At 41.0% G+C, this 26,082-nt stretch overlaps 1 pseudogene; it reads right to left on the bottom strand.

Moving 5' to 3' along the window:
- On the bottom strand, positions 746-25,257 carry LOC109947330 (annotated as a pseudogene).

The following is a 26,082-nucleotide window of genomic DNA, read 5'->3' on the forward strand; positions in this document are numbered from 1 at the left end:
TTTCTTTATGCGAGCATGCCACTGTTTGCAGATGATACCTTTACAGATTTGAGTATTTTTTATACTTGCACCCCAAGTGATAGACTTTGAACAAACGATTGTGATTTTGGGTAGGGAAACCTCCCAAGAGAGTTCTTTTCTTTGCCTCAGACTAGTGAAGACTTTACAATTTATCTAGACAAAAATAGTAAGCAAAGCAAAATACACAAATATATGAAAAACATAATAAACAAATCCAAGCAGAACTGGCTGAAGAACAAAGTATCAGATGAATCTCTATATCTAGGTAGTTCTCAGAAGCTAACTCCAAGAATCAAATATATTAAAAAACTTAAGCTAATTCTGATTTGTTAATAATCCTATTAATAAACAAAAACGTGTACCTGAGTTAAGATAATCTTCTAGTTCTAAGATCTAGTCAAGCATTTTTTACTATCGCTAGAGTGGCGCCTTTGACCTGTTCTTTTCGTTGCTCGATCTTTGTATGTAACTGGCAGAGCCCAAAACAAAGTCAAAAGCTTATCCAACAATTATATCTGAATTCACAAGAGCAAATAAAAGAGATATTGAACTTTCAGTTTTATTATAGGATGCCAAACACATACATGGCATGGATAATGAGTACAAGCTTCTTAGAAGTTTACAACATTACGAAAGTTATACATTACCACTTACACGTACCATCAAGAAGTTAAGTCCATGATTTCACTTTCCTATCAAATATTCCACTCCCAAGTAGAAGAATTTATGCCCTTAATTTCACTTTCCTGTCAAATATTCCTCGTCCATAAGTAGAAATGTACATCTCAACTAGAAGAGGAAATTGCATCCAAATAAATAAGGTGACTGGAATACTAGCAAGGAAAATCATTGGAATAACAATCCATGACTATTTATGGATCATAATGAAAAGGGCGGAAGAAAAGGCAACCATCATGGTGGCAATAGAGATGAATAAGGTGGAAAGGCCTATTATCATCTTGGTAAGGATTTGAGGAAATCATCTTCCGCATAACGTGATGTAAGGATTCCTAAAAACATCAATGTGGGAGCAAATTTCCGCCCCACGAGAATATTCGTCCAAGATTCCTTCGTCTTCTCCGCCTCTCTTTCTCCCTGCAAAACAGATCGGAGTAAAAGGACCACACCCGAGGGGTATTGTCCAAAGGTCCTCCGATGCCTAAGTTAGGTAGGGTATTTCAAGGAAAACAGGGTGGCCGGAGCCGTGTGTGGTGGCCGGAGCCTTGTGTGAGAGAGAGAAAGAGAGGAGGTGGCTAGGGTTTTGGAGAAATAATTTATGCAAAGTTTCAGTAGGAATTTAGACGTACCTCATCCTTGTGCGTAACCAAGTATTTATAGTGGCCTTGGAGAGGATAGTGGGGTTGGTGTAGTTGGTGAGGTTGGTGTGGTTGGTGTAGTTAGTGAGGTTGGTGAGGTTGGTGTATTTAGGGATTATGGATTTAACCGAATCTCTAATTAAGGCGAGGATCAAGTAACCCCCAATTTGATTAGGTAATTCCCAATTAGGTTAGGTAACTCCTAATTAGGTCAAATAATTCCCAAATTGGTTTTCCTAATAATTTGACCTAGGGTTTTGTTTTAATTAGGTTCCCACAAATGCCCCCCAGCTTCTGCGTGGCGTGTGACGGCATGTAGGAGATATGGATTAACCGTTGGGCCATCCAATTACAACTGGGCTTCCTTCTTTGGTTTGGGCTCCTGCGTGGAGGAGGCTTTCTACTTGCTAATTTTCTGAAATTGGACTCCTAGTCGGAATGGGCTTGAGATTCCTTGTAGGCAGGTAAAGGAACCCTAATCGCTTTAAATACGAGGCTCTTCCTTGCTTGTCTTCAAACCGCAAGAAACACTTCCCATATTCCAAAGAGAGGTTCTTTGAAGATCGTCTGCTTACCAAGGGAGAGAGTGCATCTTTAGGTAAGATATATATATATATACGTATATATATATATGTATATTTATATATATATTTTGTCTTCTTGGCTGCGGGTCCAGCATGGGGAGCTTTGGCAGCAAGGTGAAGTGGTCTGCTAAGGGAGGCATGCAAGCTTGGTGTGCGCTGGTGAGCCAAGATGGCAACAAGAGGTGCTGTCGCAAGCTTGGATTAAACTAAAAGTGTGCCTGCTGTTGGCGGGCTTGGTGTGCACGGGTAGGCATGGCTAGAATAGGTGCGCAAGGGCTGGCCTTGCATGGACTGAGGCTGTACTCTTGGGCTCGAGCTGGAGGAAGCGAAGCAGGCTTGGGTTGGAGTTGGATGATCGCTGGGCTAGTGGCGTAAGTTGGGGCACGTGTGCTGTGCGCTAATTGGGCTGCAGGACTGGAGCGAACAGGAGCAGGCCCGTGCTGGAATGGGATGCGAGCTGGGCTGAAGGCACGAAATGGGCTGCTGCGTCGATGGGCCTTGTGTGCTGTGCGCCCAGTGGGCTTGAGCTGGCAGGCGCTGGGCTCCTCTGCAGATTGGGCTGTAGCTTGCTGGACCCCTTTTTTGTTACTTTTGTTGTGTGTTTTTTTTATTTTTTTATTTACGAACTAGGAATTTCAACGCCATTCCCTTCGCTATTTTTTGCAGCTGCTCAACGACCATGTCTTCTGAAAGAAAGAGCCAATCACCAAGCTCAAAAGTGCCCTTGTACCTGTGGGGCGGTTCTCAAGTTCCCAAAGAGAAGTTCGTGGCCAATTTGCACCGTGTCACCACCAAGGCTCAGTTCAAAACGTGGCGTGCCCTTTTCGACTCCGCTATACCTAAGGATGTGCACGTCAAGTTGGCATAGCCTTCGTCTGACAGTATACCTCGTGTGGATCCGAACAATCCAGGCGCCAGGATTATCACGTTCCGCCCCTTCTATTTCTCGCTGGGTTTCACGTTTCTGCTGTCGAAATTTTTCAGGGAGGTGTTTTGCGCCATGGAATGTGCTTCGAGCCAGTGTACTCCGAATGTTTATCGGGCGGTCATCTGCTTTGAAAATTTGAGCCGCTTCTTCAAGCTGGATTTGACCGTGCAGGAGTTCTTCTACTTCTTCGAGGTGAGACGCTTCGAGAAATATGCCCAACTTCGCCCACGCGAACCCAAGTTGTTTGACAGTCTGAGTTAGTGCGATCATGTGTGGAGCAAGGATGTGCTGGAGGTCAGCGGCAGATGGGAAGGGGAGGTTGGTGACGGTCCGCTCGTTCCTCTCACCTACTGCAATGGTAAGTCGCATCCCTCTGATCTGCTACTGTTGCCATGGAATTCTTTGCTGTGTCTGACTAACTTTTGTCTCATGCTTGCAGATGATGCCATCCGAAAGAAGCTCGTTCTCGACCCGGACATGACGAAGGTTCGACAAGCTTTGAGCATCCCCGCCAAGTTTCGTGAATGGCGCTGGCTGCTGAGCGAACACTAGAAAGAAGTTGGTGGCCTGACCCCTGCTGAAGATATTGAAAGGTGGAAGTCGCGCTGCTTGGAGCTAAGTGACTTGCCAGTTGAGCGGAAGGAGTCATCGACTGAGTCCCCCGAGGATGGGAAAGCATGCAGTAGCTCTGCTCGAGATGAAGCTGCATTTTCACGATCAGTGGATACGTCTCCACAGCGAAGGCAGCTGAGATCTTCTCTTGCCACGAACAAGTCTTCTACAAGGGAGGTCTCGCCTGCTCAGAAAGCCCATATTGAAGTTGCTCCTGCCTCGTCTGCCAGGATCAAACGCCTCGTCAGCGCGAACAGCAAGAAGGCCAACGGCATGCAGGAGGTTCGGGAAATTCTGCTCAAGTCTTTGCCCGTACTGCCTAAGACCTGTGACCTGCCATGCAAGGAAGCCGCTGGGAAGCAAGGTTTGGGTCGTTCGTGCCGATCTGGGAATCAAGCTGAGAGGACTGTACCTCTGCCTAACAACCACGACTCATCTACGGGGCCACGAACAGTCAAGCGCAGGTCTGACTCAATGTTGCAAGTTGCATCCAAAAGAGCTAAAGAGTCGTCTGCTCAAGCGAAGAGTCCTCCAATTGCACGAACTGCCGGTCCAGAAATTGGTGATAGCTCTGCTGGGGGTGAGCCCGTGTCTGATCTGCTGAAAACAGGCTTTCTGTCAAGTCCATCTGCTTGCGCTAAGCTAGTTGATCACGTGTATCGAGCTGGTGACCTTTGTGCTTTCTCGAGCCTTCCCTTGGATAAGCAAGAAGAAGCTGCCATGTATCACCTTCAAAAAGGAATGGTTTTTGCTGTTGGGGCCATGTGGAACTCGCGTGATGTTGCCCCCTCTACTGCCCTGCTCGACGAGCTGGTGAAGAAGAATGCCGACCTGACTGACAAGCTCTCGAACGAGCGGATTTGCCATGATGCGAGGATTTTCGAGATGAAGGAGAGTATGTCCGTGCTCAAGAGTTTTGTTGGCCAAAAGAATGGTGAACTCAAGTCTCTTATGGCTACCCTGCTCGAAAGCAAGGAAGCCTACTTCTGCCTCGAACTTAAGCATGCTGCTTTGGCCCAGGATCGTGACAAACTGCTGGTCAAGTTTGATACCTTTGTGGAAGCCACGGAGGCATCCAAGCAAGAGATGGCTGCTAATGCGTACAAGCTGGGATACCTGGATTGCCAGAATGGTGCTTCTCCTTGCTGCCCTCTCGAAGATGATGACGGTGAGCAGTCTGGTCTTGACCTGCCCCCCGCTCAGAGTGAGCAGATGGATGTTGTGGATGCAGAAGCAGTTGAAGAGCAGATAGCAGATGAAGCTGCAATTGAGGAAGACAAACGCCAAGGTGGGTCAGCTGATGAGGCTAAGGCGGATGCGAAGGAGCAGGCAGCCGAGGCGGTTGAGCAAGTTATGCCGGTTGGGCAGAATGAGGCTGTTGCCAGTGCAGTTGAGGATGTGATCGGCTAAGGGTCACCTACTGGAGTTCCCTAGTAGTTGTAGTTCATTTTTGCTATTTTTGAACTTTGTTATTTTCTTTCAATAAGTGGTCTTTGGTTGACCATCTTATTTCTTGTTGAACTTGGCTGATTGGCCGCTTTGTTATGGAATTTTCAGTTGTCTTTCGAACTTCAATTCTCATTGTATCTTGTAAGTGTGTGTCCGGAGACATACCACTTGGAAGACATAGCACTTGAAAGAGACTCCATTGAGTTTGTAATTATGAAGTAGCTTGCCTGCAATGGAGATAAGGCTCGTCGCCTGTGTGTGTATGTCGGGACATAACGCTTGAAAAGGACTCCATAGAGTTTGAGCTCCAAGGAGCAGCTTGTCTGCAATAGAGGTACGACTTGTCACCTCTGTGCGTATGTCGGGGACATAGCGCTTGAAAAAGACTCTATTGAGTTTGTGCTCCGAGGAGCAGCTTGTCTGCAATGGAGGTAAGACTTGTCGCCTGTGTGCGTATGTCGGGGACATAGCGCTTGAAAAAGACTCCATTGAGTTTGTGCTCTGAGGAGCAGCTTGTCTGCAATGGAGGTAAGGCTTGTTGCCTGTGTGCGTATGTCGGGGACATAGGGCTTGAAAAAGACTCCATTAAGTTTGTGCTCCGGGGAGCAGCTTGTCTGCAATGGAGGTAAGGCTTGTCGCCTGTGTGCGTATGTCGGGGACATAGCGCTTGAAAAAGACTCCATTGAGTTTGTGCTTCGAGGAGCAGCTTGTCTGCAATGGAGGTAAGGCTTGTCAATCTCGGCTTCAATGATCGCGACTCGCTCGGGAGCGAAGTTGGATCTCTTCTGCACCACGGGCTTGCTGGCAGGGTTGACATGGAGGCGGTGGCAGATGATGTTTGGGTCGATGCCGGGCATGTCAGATGGTGACCACGGGAACATGTCTTTGTTGTTTTGGAGGAAGGTGGTAAGCTCCACCTTCTCGTCTGGGCTTAGGCGCGAGCCGATCCGCGCTTTCTTTTCTGGCTGGTTAGGATCGAGGGGTACTAACTCAACGTCTTCCTCAGGCTTCCAACCTTCTTCAAGGGAGCCTTCCGGGCGGATTCCCTCATCTCGATCCTTCTTGTTTGGATTCTAGCGCGAGCCGATCTGCGCTTCTTTGTCTGGCTGGCCAAGATCAGGGGGTACTAACTCAACGTCATCCTTAGACTTCCAACCCTTTTCAGGGGAGTCTTCCGGGCAGATTCCCTCGCCTTGATCCTGGCTCATTAATTGCTATTATGGGGGTAGCAGCTCCCTTCTCGTTCGAGCTTGCTTGTTCGCTAGGAGCACTTCGTGCCTCATTGGCAGCTTGCATTATTGGTGTGAACTGCAACTGCTTGCTCTTCTTGAGTCCGTGAGCTGTGCATCTCCTTGCCATGGCTTGGTCACTATTGATCTGCCCGATTCTGCCTCTAGGGATGAGGTAGCGAATCTTCTGGTGTAGAGCAGATGTGATGGCCTCGATCTTGCTGATCCACGGACGGCCCAAGATTCCGTTGTATGGAGAGATCTCGTCGATGACCATGAAGGTTTGCGAGCAGACCACTAGGGGTGAGTGGACGTCAAGGTCGATCGTTCCAACAGTGATTGATGTGGCCCCATTGAAGCCGGTGAGCGACCTGGCAAGTTTCCTAATCTTGGGCTCCAATCCCATCTGTTGGATGACAGATAGTTGCAGGATGTTGGCTGCGCTGCCCTCATCCACATGAACTCGCTCGATCACAACTTGTTCAATCTGAATGCAGATGACTAGGGCGTCATTATGCGGTAGGTCAAGCCCGATCAAGTCTTTCTTCTGGAAACCAATGATGGGTGTATCCATGATGACTGGTAGTCCTGTTGTGACTTGGGAGACCTAAGTCGCCTGCGCGATCTTCCTCTTGCGCTCCTTGGTGGTCAGCCCGGAATCCTGGGAGTCAGCTAAAATGGTGTTGATTCGAATAACCTTTTGGGGAGGTTCCTTGGCAGCCGCATCACGATCCTCGATCTGTTGGATGGCCTTCTTTGCCACGAATTCTGTGCAATGACCTTCTCTGACCAACTCCTCAAGATGCCTTTTCCAAGCGTTGTAGTTGTTGGTGTAATGACCGTGCTTCCCGTGGAATGTGCAGTATTTACTGGTGTCCCTCTTAGAGTGGTCTCCCTTCATGGGTGGCGGTCTCCTCACCCACGGCTTGTCCTTCACTTGAGCCAGGATCTGATGAATTAGGATAGCGAACTCAGTGAAGGTCCCTATTTCTGAGCTTCCCTCTCGGGGCCGCGATCTGCGCTTATCTCTGGCTTTTTGCTCGAACTGGTTGCTCTTTTGGCTTGCCTGCTTCGTCGGGTGATCAACTTGCTTGTTGGCTTTCTTTGCGGCGATTCGATCATCGTCCCAAAGTGCGTAGCGTTCTGCTGTCGCGAACACTTCTGCCAAGGTTTCACTTGGTGTTATGGCCAGCTCCTGGTATAGCTCGTGCTCGGTTGGCAAGCCCTTCTTGAAAGCTGAGGATGCAACTTAGTCATTGCATCCTATGATGTTAGACTTTTCAGCCTTAAACCGTCTCGTAGAGACTCGTCTGGCGCAGGTTGAACAGATGGTCCGCATGCTTTCTGACCGTCTTGTAGGAGGTGTACTCCTTTGTGAAGATGAGGGCCAACTCCTTGAAGTTTCCTATCGATGCGGACGGTAGAGTATAGAACCAGTCCTAAGCTGCTCCTCGCAGGGTCATCGCGAACACTTTGCACATCAGGGCATCGTTTGCCTTGTTCAGGATCATGGCGCTCTTGAAGTGCCTCAAATGGCTCTCAGGGTCAGAGTCTCCCTTGAATGGAGTGATGGATGGCGTTGTGAACTGCTTCGGTGGAGGAGCTCGTTCCACTTTGTCGGTAAAGGGCGAGCAGTCAACTCGATCAATTTCCTTATGCAGGGCCTCCTCCGTGCTTCCTTTAAGTTGGAGAGCTTGGAGTCGATCATTTACTAGCTTCTCGACGTCCTCTGCTCGTAGGACTGGAGTCTCGGGCCGGCGTCTTCGGTGCCTCGAGCGCGACCGGCTAACTTCTTCCTCGGTTCCTAAGGGTCGATCCCTTTGGGTGTTCTGCCCTTGGGGCAGATTAGGAGATTGAGCTTGTGAGGATTCCTCTACATCTTGTCGCCGCGTGTTGGTCCTCGAGCAGGTTGGTGGGCGTCGATCATCATCTTCTGCCCAAAAGGAGGGTCGCTCAGGTCGACGTCTTTGGTGTCTCGAGCGTGACTGGCTAACTTCTTTCTCGGTTTCCAAGGGTCGATCCCCTTGGGTGCCCTGCCCGTGGGGCAGATTAGAAGATTGAGCTTGTGAGGATTCCTCTACAGCTTGCCGCTGCGTGTTGGCCCTCGAGCGGGTTGGTGGGCGTCAGTCGTTGCACTCGTCACTCGACTGCTCACGAACTCGAGCTCCTTGTGGGCCCAAGCGGGCATGGACATTAGACTGTGGGCCTAGCCTCTCGAGCACATTGGTTCTTGGTCCTAGCCTCGAACGGCTTAGAGTACGGCTTGCGGCTGTCTGCGTCTCATCTGCTCGATCTCACTCTCTCCTCTACTGGTTTGCCCTTGTCTGACCAGCCTGAGACCTCTCGAACTGCTCGCCGGCATGCTGGTGTGCTCTCCTTTCCTCGTCACGGGGTCCAAGGTTAGGGCCTTGATTCAAGTTGATCTGCCTGAGTAGTCGGCCAATCAGGTTGTTCTGATCATCGACCTTCTATGTGAGTTGATCGACTCGTGAGTTAAGGTCCACTTGACTGCGCGGGTCAAGTAGAGTGTTGTGCATCAGGCCCAACGGCACATGGGCTAGGGCTCCATTAGACGCGTACACAGGTGCATATGTCAAGTGTGATTGCAGAGGAGGGAGAGAATGGATCTGCTCCAAGACTGGGACGACGTCGGAGTTGCCATGGGGCTGAGCAGCAAATCCAGTAGTTGACTGGTGTGGCTGCTGCTGTGCTTCGACGGCAGGACAGCGAGGCAGAGCAGCTCCGATAATCGGCGCTGGCAACTGCAAGGCTGTGGAGGTCCCAGGGTCATGTGGCGGCTGTTCTGCAATTCCAGCAGCTGAAGGCGGCTGCAAAGCACTAGAGGACGACTGCAAGGCGTTGGCAGCCACGATTCCGTGAGGTTGCATTGAGGTTTCCACCACGAAACCATGAGATGGACCCATCGTGGTGGCGTTACTCTTCGTACGTCTTGTATCAACCATGGTTGTTTGAAAAAAATGTGTGAAAGATGGATTTGGAGCACGCTTTGAATATATCTCGTGCTCTCAATGAAAGCACCAATTTGTGGGAGCAAATTTCCGTCCCACGAGAATATTCGTCCAAGATTCTTTCGTCTTCTCCGCCTCTCTTTCTCCCTGCAAAACAGATCGGAGTAAAAGGACTACACCCAGGGGGTGTTGGCCAAAGGCCCTCCGATGCCTAAGTTAGGTAGGGTATTTCAAGGAAAACCGGGTGGCCGGAGCTGTGTGTGGTGGTCGGAGCCTTGTGTGAGAGAGAGAAAGAGAGGAGGTGGCTAGGGTTTTTAAGAAATAATTTATGCAGAGTTTCAGTAGGAATTTAGACGTACCCCATCCTTGTGTGTAACCAAGTATTTATAGTGGCCTTGGAGAGGTTGGCGGGGTTGGTGTAGTTGGTGAGGTTGGTGTATTTAGGGATTATGGATTTAACCGAATCCCTAATTAAGGCGAGGATCACCCCCAATTTGATTAGGTAATTCCCAATTAGGTTAGGTAACTCCTAATTAGGTCAAATAATTTCCAAATTGGTTGGCCTAATAATTTGACCTAGGGTTTTGATTTAATTAGGTTCCCACAATCAACACCGAAGTTGTAGATGAAAAGAGCGATATAGCATCTGAAACTATAAAAGCCATAAATAAATTTTTATGCCAGAATGTCGGGAAGCCTGTTTCTCCGTTGTTTCCACCAAGAACTGTGAATGCTGCAGCAAACATGATGGAAATAATGAGAGCACCTACAACTGTACAAGAAGTTGCAGTTTCTTTCATCTATCTTTCTCCCTCCTTCACCAATTCCTTGTGGGTCCTTGTAAACAGCTCACGCGGAGTCATATTGTTATTATTATAAAATTCTTTAATCCGGGGTAATCCAATAGTCTCGACCTCCTACATTTTTGTTGAACAAAAAGATTCATATGAGTAAAAGATTATTACTTGGTTTTTCCAATAATCAACACTACTACAAAAAGTGAAAAAGACGACCAGAAAACAACGACGGTCTAAGTGAAAACCGTCGTGATTTATAAAAAGACGATGGTTCTAAAAACACCGTCGTGTAATACAACCTTAGACAACTAAAAAATGGAGTTTCAAATGGCTGTTCAAAAACAACGACGTACATAATTAAACAACCGACGTCTATTTGAAACAGATTTCCGCAGTGTAAAATCAATGCCAACAAAGAACGGCAGAAGTTATGAATCGACCGACGTATAAAGTAAAGACGACGATTTCAAAAAAAACTGCCGTTTTTACTCATAAAATAACACGACGAGGTTTTCGTATAAGACGCCGTATAATTACAAACAAATCCACGGCTTTAAAATACAAAATATCGCCGTATTAAATTAATTTACAACGACGGAAAATATAAATATAACGACGTCATTCTCGTATAGTTCTACGACGTTATCTTTAAATCGTACAATAAAATTTATCGTCGTATTTATTCATTTTATACGTCGTACCTTTAATTTTAACGGTCGTCTTAATAAGAATTTTTGTTAACAATTTTTTTCTTTGATTTTCTTATCCTACGTCGGTAGATCTACTTAATGACAAGAATTGAAATAACCACGACGGTTTATATAGAACACCGCCGACATAATCAGATTTGTCTGAGATCCCAAGGGTAACGAAATCTTACCAGATGGAACTCTGTTCCACATCATAATCTTAACAGATGACACAGATTTGCAAATATTGCGTCGTGTTAGTTTACAAATTCTAGAACATTAATTTCCCTCATTTTAAATTTCCTCGGGAAAGAAAAATCTATTTATCACGCTTTGGAATTGAAAACTAAAACTGAAAGAATACGGGAAAAAAAACTCTATTTATAATTTAAAATTAAAATCCACGTCGGTTGTAGTACACTTAACGACGTTTAACAAAATAATCTACGTCGGTAATTATAAATCTACCGCCATCTTAACTTAATATAGACGACGAGAAAAGACGACGGTAGAACAGAAAACCGCCGTCTTTTCAGTTTCTTTAACATATCTTTCTGCAGGACTTGTGTAGTTCAAAGCATTGACAATGTCTTCATCATATCTCCCATAAACTACTGATTCAATTGCTCATGCTTTAGAGGCCATCTGAAGCCATTTCTATTCTTTATCGCATTCTTGAAACCCATCTTCTTCTTCTGAAGCTCTACGGATAAAGGAAGAGGCTATCACAATATATCCGACGATCTTCTTAGGCAAGAAAATCAAGCAGAGGATCAGGCACATCTGATCTTCAGATTTCCCTGAGAAGCGAACTTTCCTTCGACAGCGAGTGGAGGCCAGGCTTGCATCTCTTTTGATGGAAAGCAAGGAGTATTCAGAAGCACTAAGTGTCCTATCAGGCTTGATCAAGGAAGTGAGAAGGCTAGTTGACAAGCTTCTTCTTGTGGACATATATTTGATGCGAGTAAGAGAGGAAGAACTTGGAACCTTAAATGTAAACCGAAAATGAATGAAAGCGACAAATTTATAGAATAAATTTTTAAAACCAACGGCGGTCTTTACAAAACAACCGCCGTTTAAATTGTACAATCAACGTCGGTATGATCGACGTATATTACAAAAATCCACGTCGGTAAATTAATAAAAACGACGTGTTAAATAATCTACCATGACGCGAGTTATTACTTATGTACTTTAATTTTTGAGTTTACTACGACGGTACCTACAAACTACTGTCGTATTTATTTACCACGTCCGAAGTTAAATGTACCGTCGTATTTTGTAATTTATACGTCGTAGTTATATGTAACCGCCGTATTATTTTTTTGAAATGGTTTTATATGTAAGCAACTTTTCGTCTACTTGACTTACACATTTGTTGTTTTTATATTCTTATTTTATTTAAATCTGTCATCCAAAAAAGAAACTTTACATATTGCAGAATATTAATTTTCTTCGTTTTAAATTTCCTCCGGAAAAAAAACTCTATTTATAACGCACTGTAATTGAAAAATAAACTGAAAGGTCACGGGAAAAAAAATTCTATTCATAATTTAAAAATTAAAATCCACGTCGGTTATATTAAACCTAACGACGTTAAATGAAATGATTCCACGTCGAACGAAAAATATTGCGTCGTGTTAGTTAAAAACGACGTAGTTAAATGTAACCGCCGTATTATTTTTTTGAAATGGTTTTATATGTAAGCAACTTTTCGACTTACACATGCACTGTTTCCAAACCCGATTAAAAATTTCAATCTCCCAGAGAAACCTTTTCGTCTTTTTTCCTTGTCAGAGTTTCTCATCGTCTTCCTCTCGTCTTCTTCGTCGTCTCTGAACTTAAACATCGATCATCTTCCTCTTGCTTTCATTGCACGCAAAAGGTAAGCTTTCATTTTCACTATTTTGGTTACTGTTTTGCATGCTCATACGTTTTTTGTTTGAAAAATCTTTTGACCTTTTTTCTGGCCAAAATCATTTTACTTCTTTCCAAGTTTGATAAAATATACAGACAAAGAGGGAAAGTTTCCAACTTTGAAGACAACTACCTCAACTAAATAAGACGACGGTAGACCACGACGGTTCGTCAGTTGTTCTAGCGTCGTCTGAAAATTGACAAAGTTGTTTTTAAAATAATAGTCTTTTTTTATATGCTTGTTTAATTGCAGGTTTGATTTCTCTGAACAATGGTTTTTGTTTTTCCCTTATTTGATAAAATATAAAGAAAAAGAAACTAGGGTTGGTATCTAATATAGACGACAAAATATCTTATTGTTTTACGTCGTGTGAATGTTAATACCACGACGGTGTATTACTATTGACGTCGTATGAACATAAATACCACGACGTTATATAAATAATAGTTTACCACGACGGTGTATTACTATTGACGTCGTGTGAACATATATACCACGACGTTATATAAATAATGGTTTTAAACATTTATTACGTCTGAGATTATTTCATTGCGTCGTCTAAAATCATATCATACGTCGTATTTTTTTAATACCGTCGTTTGTGTTCTTAATGTTTTCCTGAAATATTTTCACTTGCAGTTTTGTCTGTTAAAATGGTTTCTCAACAACAAACTAAGGATTCTGGCTCCAAGAAGCTTGGAATGGTAGCTCCTCAAGACAAGTCTTCGAAGGAGATGAAGTCTTCGAAGAAGATGAAGTTTGCTTCATCATCTGCTGAGACAGAACCAACCAGCCAGACAACAATCTCTGATGATTCAAAGACTGGTCGAGGTATGAGCACAATGCCTCGTGTTGTGAAGAGAAAGCTTCAGAAACTGAGGCCAATTGTTGAGTACAATAAAAGGGGGAAAGGTGTTGGCCAAGCACATATTGAGATGCAGTCGTATATTGGTGTGTTGGCACGCTCCAGGATCCCACTTGTGGACAAGAAATGGTCCCAAATCCCCAAGGATATAAAGGAGCAGATTTGGGAAGCAGTTGACATGGCTTTTGTCGTAGGCCAAGGGGGCAAGACCTCTGTTTTAGCTTCTGCTTCCAAGAAATGGAAGGATTTCAAGTCTACACTAACGAGGCATTATATCCTTCCATACACCAATGACAGGGAGAAATTAAGCCAACCCCCTGAAACATATAAATTCATAGAGAAAGCACAATGGGATGCCTTTGTAGCTTCAAGGCTATCCAAAGATTTTGAGTCTGTGTATTCTCAACATGCACAGATTAGGGAGAAACTCGAGTACAATCATCGATTGTCTCGAAAAGGATATGCTGGATTGGAGGATCAATTGGAGGAAACCATGCCTGGGGTAGAAATTGATCGATCTACCTTATGGAAGAGAGCTAGACAGGACAAACATGGTAACATCCCTGATCCAAAGGTGGCAGAGAAAGCAAAATTAATTGTAAGCCTACTATCACTCTGTTTTAAATATTTATTAAACTGTGAATTATTCTTATTACGTCGTATGTTATATTTTTCGTCGTGTGAATGATATTACCACGTCGAAAAGTTTTTAAAAACGTCGTTAAAGGTCTAAATAGGAATCACTACTATGTTTTCTGTAATTATAGCATAAGACGTCGGTGGTTCATTTTCGCGTCGTGTGAATGATATTACCACGTCGAAACTTTTTTAAAAACGTCGTTAACGGTCTAAATAGGAATCACTACTCTGTTTTCTTTAATTATAGCATAATAAATAGGAATCAGTACTCTGTTATCTTTAATTATAGCATAAGACGTCGGTTGTTTATTCATTTCGTCGTTTTAAATAAATAACCCCGTCGGTTGTTTATACGTTATTGCGTCGTGTGAAATTATATAATACGTCGTTTGTACATAAATAACTGTCGTGTGTTTTTTTGTTTATCTTTTTTTAGGATGAATTGCAGAAACAAGTCTCGGAAGGCAAAGTCAGAGTAGATGGCAGCAATGATGTGCTGACCATGGCTTTGGGCCCCGAGCATCCAGGCAGAGTGAGGGGAGTTGGTGCTGGTGTTTCCCCAAGGCAATATTTCAATTTGCCCCACCACAGAGGGTGAGCTTTGACGACCGTTTGAAGGACAGTTTAAGAGTTCTCCTTCAAGAAGAGACTAAAAAGATGGAGGCTAAGGCAAGGGAAGAGGCCTTAAGGATGGAGGCTAGGACAAAACAATTGGTAGAGGCTGAGAGGGAGCATTTCCTGAGTCAGCTTTCCCAATTAATTCCCAATTTTGATCCAAGCATGCTTAAACCAAGAATTAGCCAAAGCCCCAAAAATCCAATGTCTGACAAAGCTAGCTGCTCTGGAGGTGATGTGAGATCCCTACATTTGGAGGATGATACTGCCAAAATGGGGAAACATCAGCCAGATGAAGAGAAGGAAGAAGAAAAAAGAGATGAAGAGAAGGAAGAAGAAAAGGAGAAAGAAGATGAAGAAAAACATGACGACAAGGTATGTTCACATAACTTTGCCTTTTTTATTTGTTTTTCAAAATTTCAGACGTCGATATTTTTATTTAATCCGTCGTTTGTTTAAAACTTAGACGGCGGACTTTTTTTAAGACGTAATAAAATATTTAAACGACGGTTTTTGCACCGTCGTTTAAATGGTTTCAGACGACGCTTTATTAATAAAACCGTCGTCTTTATTGAATTACCACGACAGTTTTTTCACCGTCGTTTAAATCCTTTTAAGACGACGTTTTATTCCTTAAACCGTCGTCTTTATTGAATTACCACGTCATTTTTTTTATTTCTTTAAACAGGTTATTGAAGTTGGTGATTATTCAAATATGGAGGTGCCATCTTCTTTAAAAACCCTTTGTCGTTTTGTGGAAACGACACTCCTGCCTGAGGATAAGACACTCCAATTTACAATTGATAAGGAGGTGTTTGGTGGTGAGCGCGATACCTTCCTCCTGCCTGAAGATATTACACAATTTGCAGGCATGGAAGAAATTGGAGCTACTGTATTGGCTGTATATATGAGGTTTGTACTTCTAAGATAATAACTCGTTGGTTTATATATTGCGTCGTCTTAACTAACTAACCACGTCGTCTTAACTAACTACCGTCGTGATAAATATATTATAACGTCTTTATCTATTTCAGTACGTCGTGTGAAATATTATAATACGTCGTTTTTTTATACATAACCGTCGTGTTTGTTTTTGCTGACTTGTTTATATTATTTTATGTATTTAGGTACTTACACGATGTTTTGAAACAAGCCAATATGTGCAGCATGGTTGGCTTTATCGACCCTGCTACAATTAGTGCCAACTCTGGCACAATAACTGAAAGATCACGACTGGTAGCAGCTCGACTTCAGAAGACAGACGGTGAACAGATTTTCATGATGCCTTACAATCCAGGGTTAGTCTCCTTAGGATTTTGTTTTTATGATTTTCAATAAATGACAGCTTATAAACTAACCACGTCGGTGTTTTATTTTATTTAGTCGTTTGAAACTACTAACCACGTCGGTATTTATTTATCGTCGTGATAAATATATAATGTCGTCGTTATCTACTTTATTTCGTCGTGTGAAATACTATAATACGTCGTTTTTGTAAATAACCGTCGTTTTTATATTAATTTTGTGCAGCCGTCATTGGATCTTGCTGATTGTAAGAGCAAAGAAGGAGACCGTCTATTTTCTGGATCCTCTGCCAGGTCATCGTGTGGTCGACGAAGAGGCGAAAAACATCGTGAACAGTGCTTTAAAAATATATAATACCCACATAGGCCGAGCAGGACGTAAAAATGTAATTTGGAAAACTCTCTCAGGCACACCAAAGCAACCCAGCAATGTCGAATGCGGGTATTATGTGATGCGCTTCATGAGGGACATCATCATGGATCCTTCCTTGGGGTTTGAGAATAAGGTAAGAAGAAATTACCTTCATACATTTCACGTCGTTTTTTGTATTATCAACGACGGTCATGTAAAATTAACGTCGTTGAATGGATATACTACGTCGGTTATGAAAAATATCGTCGTCTGTGATTGAATTTCTTTTTATTTATAAACCCTAATAGTCATTGTTTATGCAGTATGCCAAGGGAAACCAGGAAGCTTCATACCCCCAAGAAGCCATTGATGAAGTCCGGAATGAATGGGCAGAGTTTGTTTTCCAAATTATTAAACAGGGCAATTATTGAACACTTGATATTTATGTATAATGTACAAATTTTCTCTATAATATGTAATGTAAAAATTTGTTGAGGTTTTCTTAAATTAAAAAAAAAACAAACATACAAATTGCTTAACCGACGTGTAATACTTTTCCAACGACCTAATAAAGTCACAAACCGTCGTATTTTGTTGTTTCGTGTTTTAAACAAATACGACGTAAAAATATAGTTAGACGACGTTCTTTGAACAATTGAGTCGTTTATGGTTTACAACATCTTCAATTTCTTAAGGGTTCAGGGTATCATCGACGACGTTTATGTAACGACAGCGGTTAAGTCGTTGATATATATATTTTACGTCGTATAGTTAAATAGCCGCCATGGTTTCTCATTTTAACGACGTCATTTTAACGACTTAGTAGTCTATTACAATTTACAACGTCTACAATTTATTAACACCGACGTGGTTTGTTGTTGTGGTAAGAATATTTTATTATTTTTATATCAAAATATTCAAAATAAATTTAAAATAAATCAGAAAATTGAAAAGTCAACTCCTATGAAGTCATTGATATATTTTCTTCCACATAAACCTTGAAAAAATTCATTTTGAATAACAAAAATTTAAAATGACCATCCAAAATAAAATTGTTTTGATGAGTCATAAAATCACTTCTAGTTTTATGGTTTAGGGTTTAGAGTCTAGGGTTTAGAGATTAGGGTTGTTATTTATTGGGGTTTATTTTTAAAGTATAATTTTTGGGTAGTCTAGGGTATATGTTAGGCTTTAAAACCATAAAACCTTTTATAAACTTAATTTTTTAAATTGTATAATTTAGTTTTATGGGTTTAGGGTATTAATTTTTAACGACGGTGGTTGCGTCGTGGAATACATATTTTACGTCGTACAGAAAAACATACGACATGGTTTACGCTTTAAACGACGTCATTTTAATATGTAAGTCGGTTTATATAATTTACAACGTCTTTAATTTCTTAACACCGACGTGGTTTTTCAGTCGTCGTTATATAAAAAATTCAAAATAAATTTAAAATTAATCCGAAAAATGAAGCTTCAAAATGAACGGCCTTACATTCTTAATCCGAAAAATGAAGTTTCCGTCGTGGAATATTAAATTTACGTCGGTACGTGTAGAACTTTCGCCTTGATTTTTCTTTCGACGTTTTAAAACGCGCGAACTCTAAAAATTTTCGCGCGACCTAAATTTTTTTAGATTTGGCTCTTATTCTTATACTTCGAACCCTGAACCCTAAAATTTTCAGATTTCGCGCGACATAACATTTCGCTTTCTCACTTCTGCTCTAATTAAAAGTTGCACTCTCCAGGCTCCGTCGAATCTGTGAGCTCGTCCAACCTGTAAGTACAAACCCTATCTTCCCCTTGTAAATTCATTGAATGATATTAGGTTGTTTTGTTAAAGGGTTTTATGTGTATGCTTTGCGATCTGTTAATAATGTGCTTATAGGTATGGGTTCATGGATTTTCTGTTTAATGGGTTCATGACAAGATCAAATAAAGGTGTACTTTTGCTGGAAATCAACACAAAAAGACACAGATCACCAACTTCCAAATGATTTCCAGCAAAAGTACACCTTTATTTGATCTTGTCATTTTCCGCTATGGAGAAAATGATGGGGAGCAAATAGTACCTACGAAGGAAGAAACTGATAATGAAGATGGGGATTCGAGTGATGATTCTAGTAACGATTCGAGTTATATTAGGTTGTTTTGTTAAAGGGTTTTATGTGTATGCTTTGCGATCTGTTAATAATGTGCTTATAGGTATGGGTTCATGGATTTTCTGTTTAATGGGTTCATGGATTACATTATCTGTTATGTTGAATTGGGAATGGATTTAATTTTGTCGTATCTTTTAATCACCCTATGTTATGTTGAATTGGGAATGGATTTATTGTTTTCATGCTTGGTTTCATGTATATGTTGGTTTCTTGCTTGGTTTCATATATATGTTGTGTTCTTAATGGGTTTTGTGTTCTTGAAAATAAACTGAGACACGACGAATTTTAAGGCATACGACAACGATTACACGACAGTGTTTTTAAACTACCGTCGTTGTATTACTTATACACGACGGTTTTTTCATAAACCGTCGTTTGTATTACTTATAATAGACGACGTCTGTTGAAAATCCGTCGTCTATATATGCCAAATACGTCTGTTTTTGTTTAAAACCCGTCGTCTCTGTTGTGTATTACTTGCGATTAGATCATTGTATAATCTGCTATAGTGATGGTCATTGCCTGTATTTTCACTTTATTATAGATAATAGGTTATAGTGTCGGAGATGGATAAGTCATGGATGCACTCGGATAGAAGATCGAAGGCATATGAATTTGGGGTGGAAGCATTTTTGAACTTTGCTGTAGAAAATCTTCTAACTACAACACATATCCGTTGTCCATGTGTTAAATGTGTTAATTTGAAGTTGTTTGGGGTTGGAATTATAAGGGATCACTTATACTTTAATGGAATTGACCAAAGCTATAAGAATTGGACATTTCACGGAGAACCTTGGGAAGCAACTACTAATGCTAGTAGAAATGTTGAAGAAGATGATGGCCATAGTAGGTACAGTTTTGTGTCTGAAGAAATTGATATGGATGATAATGATTTTGGTGATTTTGGTTCGGATCCGTATGAGTTTGCCAATGTGATTGGGGATGGAGATCAACCAGTGTACCCTGGTTGTAGAAAGTACACGAAGTTATCGGCATTAGTGAAGTTGTATAATTTGAAGGCAAAACATGGGATGAGTGATGTCTGTTTTACAGAATTATTGATACTTCAAGGCGATTTGCTTCCAGAAGGAAATACAATACCAACCTCCATGTATGAGGCTAAAAAGACTTTGTGTGCATTGGGGCTGAGTTATGAGAAAATGCACGCATGCCCCAATGATTGCATCTTGTATAGGAAGGAGTATGAGGATTCAACTAATTGTCCTACTTGTGGTATCTCAAGGTGGAAGGAAGGCAAAGATTCAATCTTGAAAGAGGGTGTGCCAGCGAAGGTGGTGTGGTATTTTCCCCCAATTCCAAGGTTTAAAAGGATGTTTCAATCACATGAGACAGCTAAGAGTTTGACTTGGTGGCATGCTGCTAGAAAATCAATTGACGGTCAGATGTCTCATCCGGCGGATTCCCCGTCTTGGAAACTTCTTGATGATAAATGGCCTGAGTTTGGTAATGAGCCGAGAAACTTGAGATTGGCTCTTTCATCTGATGGATTCAATCCCCACAGTTCTCTAAGTAGCAGATATAGTTGTTGGCCGGTTATCTTAGTTACATATAATCTCCCTCCATGGCTGTGCATGAAACGAAAGTTCATGATGTTAACCTTATTGATTTCCGGTCCTAAACAACCCGGAAATGATATAGACGTCTACTTGGAGCCTTTGATTGATGATTTAAAATCCTTGTGGGTTGGGATTAGAGGAGTGTATGATGCACATAATGGAGAATACTTTACACTCAGAGCTGCATTAATGTGGACAATTAATGATTTCCCCGCCTATGGAAACTTATCTGGTTGTGTTGTTAAAGGATATAAAGCTTGTCCAATATGCGGCGATGATACACCTAGTCACAGGTTGAAAAATGGCCACAAAATTTGTTACATTGGGCATAGAAAATGGTTACCAATCAATCATCCATATAGGAGGCAACGTGCAACTTTTAATGGGAAATCTGAATATGGCAAACCTCCCGAGCCATTAACCGGAGAAGAAGTGCTGCATATGGTTGAAAATGGTGACAGAGTTTGGTGGAAGAAGAAATCAATATTCTTTGATCTCGAGTATTGGAAATACCTTCCTGTGAGGCATGCCCTAGATGTTATGCACATTGAGAAGAATGTTTGCGATAGTATCATTGGTACATTGCTGGAGATCCCTGGAAAAAATAAAGATGGGATTGCTGCTCGATTAGATTTATTGAACATGGGGGTCAAAACTGATTTGCAACCCGAGTATGGAGAAAGACGTACTCGTTTGCCTCCTGGGCCTTGGAATTTGTCAAGAGCAGAGAAGAGAGAGGTTTGCAATTCTTTCTATGGTATGAAGGTCCCTGAAGGTTATTCTTCAAATATTAAAAATCTTGTATCTTTACAAGATTCAAGACTTCTTGGCCTTAAATCACATGATTGTCATACCTTAATGCAACAATTGCTCCCTGTGGCAATTCGTTCTGTTTTGGAGAAGCCTGCAAGGTATGCAATAACTCGTTTGTGCTTCTTCTTCAATGCTATATGTGCAAAGACTGTTGATGTTTCCAAGCTAGATAAGTTGGAAGAAGATGTAGTAGTTACTCTGTGTTTGCTTGAGAAGTACTTTCCCCCTTCATTCTTTGATATCATGGTTCATCTAGTAGTACATCTTGTCAGAGAAGTTCGTCTATGTGGGCCAGTATATTTTAGGTGGATGTATCCGTTTGAAAGATATATGAAAGTGCTGAAGGGGTATGTTCAGAATCGTACTCGTCCCGAAGGTTGCATTGCTGAGCGGTATATAGCTGAAGAAGCGGTAGAGTGTTGTACTCAGCATTTATCTGATGTTAGTACAGTTGGAGTGCCTTCAAGCCAAAAGATGGGACTTTCAAAGCCATTATCAGGTTGCACAGTGAGCGTAGTTGATCAGGACCTGTTGAATCAAGCACATCTATATGTCTTGGAGAATACGGAGGAAGTCCTACCTTATATCGAGTACGTATGAGCTTTATTCTTTAAGTTTCCATTTTAAATTATTTCTTATGTTTATCTTCTATATTTAGGACCGTAATGCTTGAATTTTTTGTGTCATGTAGGCAACATATGATTCACATCAAGACTGCTTATCCAAAATTTAGAAAGAGAACAAAGTGGCTGCAGGATAAGCACAATAGCACTTTCATTCAATGGCTACGCTTCAAGGTATATATTGTTGAATAACATATTTCTCTTTTAATTTTCTTCTTATTTATATGTTAGATTGAATTAAGATATGATTAATTTGCAGGTTCAAAGTGAACTTGAGGAAGACAATCATGGCGTATCAGAAAATTTAAGGTGGCTAGCAGCTGGTCCAAACATGTCAGTGCCATTATATAGGAGCTATCTTATTAAAGGTATTAAATTCAATATCAAGGCACAAGATGATGTGCGGACAACTCAAAATAGTGGAGTTTATTTACTTGCACATACCATGCAAGTTGCTAGTGCCAAGGATAAAAACCCAATTCTCTCAAATATGGGTTTCTATGGTGTCATTAAGAAATTTGGGACCTTGACTACCAAAAGTTTACAATCCCAGTCTTTAGGTGTGATTGGATAGATAGTTCTGGTCTTGTAGTCGACGAACTTGGATTTACCCTTGTAGATTTGAGTAAAATTGGACATAGGAATGACCAATTTGTTTTGGCTTCTCAAGGCAAACAAATATTTTTTGTTGACGACCCGATGCATCGTGGTTGGTCGGTAGTGTTATCAATGCCTAATAGAGAATATAATGATGTTATTGGTGATGAAGTCTTAGGTGATGTGATAATTGAGTGTGAGCCATTTACTAGAGGCATGCCAAATGTTGACACATTTGATGAACAGGTGGGTGAGTTAGGCGGTCAAAATATTTGAGATGGGTGTGAAGATATATGGATTGAATGATGCTTATGTAATTGGCAGTGTATGACATTAATTTTGTAATATATTGTAATGTGATTTCTTCACTTTCTACGTTCAAATAAAACACGACGTTATTGTGAACCAGTTATTCAGCATATTTACCGACGTCTTAAAGCAACGTAACAATGAAGAACCACGACGCAATTGTGAAGCAATTATTCAGGATATCACGTCGGGGAAGGATTAAGAACCGCCATGTAATTCAAAATAACACGACTCCAATCCCATAATACCGACGTCTAAAAAACGAGATATATAATCTGAACGTTAAAAAATACGACGTCATCATACATTTTCCACGTCGCAAGTTCTTTTATAAACGAAGAGGAACGAAATGAATTCCGACGGAAATTCATTATAACCGCCGTCTAATAACAATTAAACGACGTTATTTGTAATACGGCTCTCATCATAATCAACGCCGTCTATATGTTCTGTAATACGACTCTCATTTATTTGGAACCGACGTTGTTTAGAAGTTCAACGTCGTCTATATTATTAAGTACGTCGTGAGTAATGATGATAGATATAAATACAACGTCGACTATATAAATGCCACCGACGTTGTTTCGCATTTCAACGTCAACTGTATAAATACATACGTCGTAAATAATGACACTGACAACTATTTCCACGTCATCTTTTTTAGAAAAATCGAAGTGGAAAATTTATTTCACGACGGTTGTTTGTAAATAAGAGACGTAGTATATTTCAATAACGTCGTCTTCTCATGTATTTAAAGACGTCATATTTTTTCTTGTCGTGTAAATTATATTTAACGGCGTAAAATTTTAATTGTCGTCGTTGTATGTATATCTTGCGGCCTTGTTCTTTTAACATGTGTCATATTTTTCCTTTTTAACGACGGTGATTTGTTTGAGTTGGTCGTCTATTCTCATCCTCGACTATTTTCTAGAACTTTAGCAGACTAAACACGTCTGTTTTTATTTTTTTCCGACGTTGTTTTATTTAACAACGTCTAATATTTATCGTCGTTGTTTGTTTCTGAAAATATGACGTATAAATTTTGTAATACGACTCTCATATATTTGTAACCGACGTTGTTTCGTTTTTCAACGTCTACTCAATAAATACATACGTCGTAAATAATGACACTGACAACTATTTCCACGTCATCTTTTATCGAAAAATCGAAGTGGAAAATTAATTTTACGACGGCTGTTTTTATATATGCGACGTAGTAGGTATCAATAACGTCGTCTTCTAATGTATTTAAAGACGTCAAATTTTTTATTGTCGTGAAAATGATATTTAACGGCGTCGTTTTTTTATTTCCGTCGTTGTATGTCTATCTTGCGGCCTTGTTCTCTTAATATGTGTCATATTTTTCCTTTTTAACGACGGTTTTTTTAGAGAGTTGTCGTCTATTCTCATCCCCGACTGCTTTTTTAGATCTTTTTGCAGTACAAAGATGTCGTTTTGTATTTGTTGATGACGTTGTATATTTTAACAACGACGGTGATTTAGCGTCGTGGTATATGAGGGAAAAGATGACGGTGGATTCCACGACCATTGAAAAATCGAATACACGATGGTGATTTACCGTCGTCTTTTTGCTTTTTTGTAGTAGTGCAACCCTTGAATCTTCGAAATTTGAGAGAAGCCATACAAATCCAAACCATTAGAGAGCAGATGTAACAAGAAGACTAGCATGCTGATCGTAAAGTAAGTTGAATAAGACATCTTAGGGCCGACCTTTATTCCAATTTTCCTTTTCATTCTGCATTTGAATTTTCTATTACAGGTTTGTAGTTTAACTCGTGCTATTTTGCTCTAGTTTTTTAATTAGAAAATGCGTTTGATGCATTAGTTTTTAATATTGGAATGAATAAACTTGCTCTCAATACATGAAATGACTCATTTCAGCCCAAACAATTTATTTTCATCTATGTTACAATTTGTATAAGTTGAAAAAGCATAAATTAACTCCGATTTTCTTTAATTTTTTAAAGACAGTATCCGTCTATCTGCAGATGCAAGGTAATGCAAATACACAGTATCGGTCTATTTGTTTTACAACAAATAATGTATGAAAAGTCCATGACCTGTAATGTTAGAAAAGAAAAACAAAATGTTCACAGTATATATACATATGACATGTAATGTTAGATGTGTGGGTTATCTATTCTGGGATTGCTCTGACCCCAACTTGCTTAACTTCGGAGTTCCCACGCTTCCGAAGCCAGTAAGCGTGCTAGCCCTCTCCATTGGTTGATGTGGGATGTTACAATCCACCCCTCTTAGGGGCCCGAAGTCCTCGTCGGTACACTCGTAGCACACGACAGAGTGGCTCTGATACTAAATTGTCACATCTCGGGATCGGCTTTCCCGTAGCACGATATTATCCGCTTTGGGCCCCCCTCTCTGCCCTCACGGTTTTGTTTCTGGGAGCTCGATCACGAGCAACTTCCCAGTGGGTCACCCATCCTGGGATTGCTTTGGCCCCAACTCGCTTAACTTCGGAGTTCCAACACCTTCGAAGTCAGTGAACTCTCAAAAGGCCTCTAGATAGAGGTGGGCATTTACATATAAGGCACATCACCCTCTCTCCGTTGGTCGATGTGGGATGTTACAAGATGCCTTAGTGATTTATTATTTTAACTAGTTTGTATCAAAATGACCTTTGAGCTGTAATTGAAAGCAGACCATGCCCATTAATAAATTACTATAGAGTGTGATTCCCACAATTTACAAACAAAAAAGGGTCTTTAGAAGGGCATATATATAGGAAAGCTAATTCATAAGAGAGAATTATATAGAATATGTTCTGACCTTAAACCATTGCAGTTCTCTCTGCATTTGCAAAGCTGCACCTGAGATACTATCGAGCTTTGCCAATGAGTAGAGCATCCCGGCCACATGTAACGCGCAATTGTCAGAATTATCTGCAATATTTCCAATCACTGTTCTTTTTCTTTTATCGAGTCTATAAATAAGGCTATAGATTTTTTCATGGCGACATTCAATTTCCAATCACTGTTCAAGTGAATGAATGTGGGCCTGTTTTATTTCGCGTGTGCGGTTGATAGGTTGGCATTGAAAAAAACATGTCATACCACTATTCATGAAAAAATTTATTACTAAAACAATTAATGGAGAACATTAGAAAATATGGAAAAAAAAAAAAAAAAAAAAAAGAAGAAGTAGCATACCCAAAAGTTCAAGGAGATTTGATTTCAAACCTTGCAAGAAACCTACCACTGCAATGGAAATTCAAAATCTAAATATAAGATGGTGAAAACTGTATGTATCTCTCTGTTAATTAGATGATGACAAAATGTGTAGAAGGGAAGAAGTATTAGCTCACTTGAAAATTTCCATAAAATGGGTGCAAGGAATATTGAGATACATACATGGTATAATGAATTCGATTAATCAACTCCTAGTTTTACACCATAGCAAAGTACGAAAATAGTAATTTTTGGATTAACTAGTGATTCAAAATGAAAAGGGCCTATAAACGCCCAATTAATTGCAATAAAAAAATTTACACCACGAAAAATATTCACCGCTCTTCTTTCATTTGCTCAAATTTCTCATGAAAGGCTAAAGAGCAAAACAGAAACCACTCTTACTAGAAATCAAAGGCTAAAGAGCAAAACAGAAACGGTATTATATATGTCTGAAGAAAATAAACCAAAGCCTTATTGAAACACATTAATTCTATCACATGAA

The sequence above is a fragment of the Prunus persica genome, chromosome G2 (assembly GCF_000346465.2).
Source record: "Prunus persica cultivar Lovell chromosome G2, Prunus_persica_NCBIv2, whole genome shotgun sequence".
Taxonomy (NCBI): Eukaryota; Viridiplantae; Streptophyta; class Magnoliopsida; order Rosales; family Rosaceae; genus Prunus; species Prunus persica.